The sequence below is a fragment of the Diospyros lotus genome, chromosome 6, assembly GCF_014633365.1.
Source record: "Diospyros lotus cultivar Yz01 chromosome 6, ASM1463336v1, whole genome shotgun sequence".
NCBI lineage: Eukaryota > Viridiplantae > Streptophyta > Magnoliopsida > Ericales > Ebenaceae > Diospyros > Diospyros lotus.
In genome coordinates, this window is record NC_068343.1 from 41,601,029 (window position 1) to 41,606,097 (window position 5,069).

Consider the following 5,069-nt stretch of genomic DNA (forward strand, 5'->3'; position numbering starts at 1 on the left):
TGAACCTGCACAACATCACAAGTATGGGTTATTGATCATATTTATTCAACAAACTAAAATGAAATAATAAAAAGAAAAAAAAAAAAAACTCAAAAACAAAAAGGAAAAGAGTTTGGGTTACCTCCCAAGAGGCGCTTGTTTATAGTCATTAGCTTGATTAAGTTTTCATCTTCACGGAGGCTTGAATCTTTTTTCTATCAAACTTTTGTGCATGCTGGTTGATGGACTTATTCCTTGAATGTTAGTAACTTTCCATCCAATCCCCTTCTTTTGCTCTCTAAGCATCCTTATCATTTTTTTCTTTTCATGACCTGGTGGCTTGGCTTTTGAAGAAGAAGAAAAAGAAACATCCAAAGGCACCAATTTGTCTCTTTTGGATGGATAATCTTTTTGCTTTTTTCCCAAATAGCCTATGGCTCCAGCCTTGTTCTTGGCATTTAAAATTTGTTCATGCTCTTCAAAAAAATTAGCAATGTAATTTTCTATGGGCTAATCTAATCTCTCTACTAAATCATTAGTGCCATCTATCCTTAAGACTTCTTTTTCATTATCATTGAAATATTTCGTAGCCTTAAACACATTAAAAGTAACTATCTCATCATAAATTCTAAGGCTAAGTGTTCCTTGCTGGACATCAATCAAAGCTCTCCCTATGACAAGAAAAGGTCTCCCTAAAATTAGGGGCATATCATAATCTTCTTCCATGTCCAGAACAATGAAATCAATAGGAAAAATAAACTTATCTACTTTTACCAAAACATCTTCCACTACTCCCCTTGGATATTTAATACTTCTATCAGCCAATTGAAGAGAAATAGTGGTAGGTGTTGGTTCTTTTAGTCCAAGCTTCCTGAAAACAGAAAAGGGCATCAAATTAATGCTTGCACCAAGGTCACATAAAACTTTATCAAAATTAATTTCACCAATAGTGCAAGGAATAGAAAAGCTCCCTGGATCCTTGAGCTTCGGAGGCAATTTGTTTTGAATCACAGCACTACATTCTTCAGTCAAGGCAATGGTCTTATAATCCTCCATCTTTCTCTTGTTTAACATAATTTCTTTCAAAAAATTTGCATAAGTAGGAATCTGAGCTAAAGCATCTGCAAATGGAATGTTAATGCGCAATTGCTTAAAAATTTCAAGAAAATTTTCAAACTATTTATCAACCTTATTCTGTTTAAGCCTTTGAGGAAAAGGGATAGGAGGAACATAAGGTTTAACAGGTGGTGTTAGGGATGGTATCTCATTCTGCTCATTCTCATCACTAATCTCAACATTATTCTTTTTATCAACATCACCTGTAACATGTTCGCTACTTACCTCACCAAGTTGCTTACCACTTCTCAATGTTACTGCCTTGACTTCCTCTCTTGGATTCACCTCAATTTTGCTGGGCAACTTACCTTGATCGCTTGAATTTATGGAATTTGATATTTGCCCCAATTGAACCTCCAAATTTCTGTTGAAACTGACCATCTGGTCTACTTTTGCCTCCAGCTTTTCAAATCTATCTACAGTGGCATTTGCTAACTTTTCAATTGCCAACTCCCAAGACGGCTTGTTTTCTGGTTGCTGTTGCATCACTCCTTGAGGTCTGGATTGATAACCAAGAGGATTGCTAGGCCTAGAATTGCTACTGCCGCCCTGATCCCTCCAGAAAAAATTGGGGTGATTTCTCCAACCTGCATTATAGCTGTTAGAATATGGGTTATTTTGCTGGTTCTGCATGTTATAATTCGAAATATACTGAGCTTGCTCAACCTACATACAATCAGAACCCAAGTGAGAATTCTCATGCTAATCACAATTATTGGCAGAATTGAAATTAGAATAAACAGCATTGACATTCTCTAACTTACCAAACATTTTTACAAGATTGTCTACCTTGGCGTTTAACATATTGATGCCATGAACTTCATACATACTTGAGGCTTTCTTAGGCATACCTCTCTCAGTAGACCATTGATAATTGTTGGAAGCCATTTCTTCAAGTAGCTCATATGCATCCTTTGTAGACTTGCCCATTAGTGCACTCCATGCGGCAGCATCTATAGTGATTCTAACTGAATGAGATAGACCATTATAGAATGTCTGCACAATCAACCAGTCATGCAGACCATGGTGTGGACACAATCTTTGCAATTCCTTAAACCTTTCCCATGCCTCGTATAAAGATTCACCATCAAATTGAACAAAACTAGTAATATCATTCCTGAGTTTAGTAGTCTTACCTGGTGGAAAATACTTACTCAAGAATGCTTGTGATACGGTTGCCCATGGTAAATGAATTTGGAGCTTTGGAATTCAACCATACCTTGGCTTTATCTCTCAATGAAAAAGGAAACAGTCTCAGTCTGATTGCATCCTCACTAACGCCGTTCATTTTGATGGTGTCGCATATCTCTAAAAAGTTTGCTAAGTACGCATTAGGATCTTCAGTTGGATTTCCACCAAACTGTCCCTGCTAAACCATCTAAATGAGTCCTGGTTTGATCTCAAAGTTATTGGCATTGACTGCTGGTCTCAGTATACTAGCTTGAGCTCCAACTAGGTCTGGCATGGCATAATCACGTAGCATTCTCTGATTCTGATTCTGGTTCAGGTTTTGGTTCTGGTTTTCTGCCATGACTGTTACTTGTCGTGTTAATCTCGTTCCTTTCTTTATTGCTCAATAGGTTCTTTCTATTTCTGGACCAAATGGCTGAATTTCTCCACGATTTCTTGGCATGCACAACTCAGCCTACAATGTAAAACAAGACAATGTAAGATAGGCAAAAAAAAAAAAACAATATAAATAAATTTAATAATAATAATATAAAATAAAAAAATAAATAAAAAAAATCACAAAAGACAAAGACATTCAAAACAAAAAAAAAATGTATACAATTAAAATTAATAAAGAAAAAGTTTTAATTTGATATTGAATAATACTTTCTCCGACAACGGCGCCAAAAACTTGGTCACCCTAAAATATACCGCAAGTGTACGGTCGAACAAGTAATATAATAGTAAGTAAGAATATCATTCCCACGAAGAAAGATTTCAAATACCAAATTTATAAACTTTCTTTATTATTTAGACAATAAAAATTTTAGATTTAATAAAGACCAAGAAAAAAGAAACAAAATAAATTAATTAGATTAATAAAATAAACTTAATTTGGAAGGCAACTTGAATCAAAGAAATAAGTGGATTTTAATAACTAAGGCACATGTATGAACCTAACTATGCAATGCAAATCATATATTTTTATGCGAATGAATTGGTAAATTGAGTATGTGACGGCGAAATCTCCTAACGCATTCGTTACCCTATTTCTAGGTTATAACGAGTCTATTCTCATTTAATAACTTCCTATATTTCTATGAAAGTTTGACCAAATAAAAATGTATTACAATTTGTGAAATTCCTAGCGTATCGCTAAAAATCGCATAAAGAAATCGAATTTTATTTCTAGTCAGTTTTACTTTATGATATATGGTACCTACGATACAATCTCCAAACTATCTCCTTTCGGTCTCAAGATTAGGCATCCAAATCATGTAAATAGTGGCCAATTATTCACAAACATTAAATATAATACCACATAACTCAATTTATTTAATCACATAAAATTATAAAAAAATGCATCATCATAGTTTCAGCCAATACATGGCCTTGGTTTAACAAATTAGTTTATAACAGAATTAATTAAAACCCAAAATAACAATAGATGCATAAGAGAATTAATTAATAACAAAGAAGAAATTCCTTTATTCAGATCTATTTAGATCTGAATTAGACAAATCTGCTCCATCTTCTCTCTTCCGCATCTGCTTGTTGCTTCGGAGTCGCCATGTGCGTGCGCTTCCTTCTTTGCCAAAATCCTCTCGCTACACGCTCCCTTCAAGTTCCGCCGCTACCTCCCTGAGTCTCTGCCCTCCTGCCAAATCAATTCCTTTAAATGGCCGCCCAAGCTTCTGCAATTTTATTATTTATATACTTAGGGCATGGAGTTCCAATTGCATTGCAATTGGACTCCATTTATTATATAATATATTATTATACACACACAAATCACACACTCACGCATTCACGCCACTTCACACACACACACATATATAATATATATACATAATATAATATATAATATATAAATAATATAATAGATAATATAATATTTAATATTTAATATACTATTAATTATATTAATTTTGATTATATTATAATATTAATTTTGAAATTAATTTTATAATATCTTTTATTTATTATTATTAGTTTTTTAACTCAAACACCAAATAGTATTCTTGTAAAATAACAAAAAAATACTAGAAATTAAATATATGTAAAGGACACTCAAAACATTAAATAATTTTATATAAAATATAGATAAAATACTAAAAACACTACTCACTTATGACCAATAAATGTGTGAATAAATTTCCACATCAATATGCTACCCTTCTCTAGGCTCTTGGGGTATTACATATATTTTCTTGTCTTTTTGCACAAATAATAGTAGAGTTATGACTATCAATGAGGTAATCTTTTTGTCTAAAGATAACTTCATAACCATCATCGCAAAATTGGCCAATGTTAAGTAGATTATGCTTTAAACCATCTACTAATAAAACATTTCTAGTTGTGGTGAGATGGGGTTAACCTACTATGCCAGTACCAACTACCTTGTACCAACTACCTTACCTTTAGCATTATCTCCAAAAGTGACAAATCCACCATCCTTGGGAGTGAGATTTAAGAATAGAGCTCTCTCACTAGTCGTGTGCCGTGAGCATCCACTATCCATGTCAGAGTCGGCCCTAGGCCAGGGCTACTAGGACTACAACCCGGGGCTCATAATTGAGGGGGCACAAACTTTTTTTTAAGCTTATATATATATGTGTGTATAAAAGATTAAAAAAAATTTAACAAAAGAAGATTCGAAGCATGTAGACTCAAATATGTAGTTTTTGTTTTTTAATGCAATGTTTACAATGCGGGGTACTCTTTTTCCTTCGTTTGGGGTTTTATCCCATTGGGTTTTCTCCAAAAAAGGTTTTAATGAGACCCCAAAGTATTCTTCCTTATCT

The 5,069-nt window shown here is 33.6% G+C and overlaps 1 non-coding gene across 1 annotated transcript; it reads left to right on the forward strand.

Moving 5' to 3' along the window:
• Window positions 1-2,113: 2,113 nt before the first annotated feature.
• On the forward strand, window positions 2,114-2,220 carry LOC127805354 (small nucleolar RNA R71). Its single transcript, XR_008024091.1, has one exon. It is a non-coding gene; the product is annotated as a small nucleolar RNA R71 (small nucleolar RNA).
• Window positions 2,221-5,069: the final 2,849 nt, after the last annotated feature.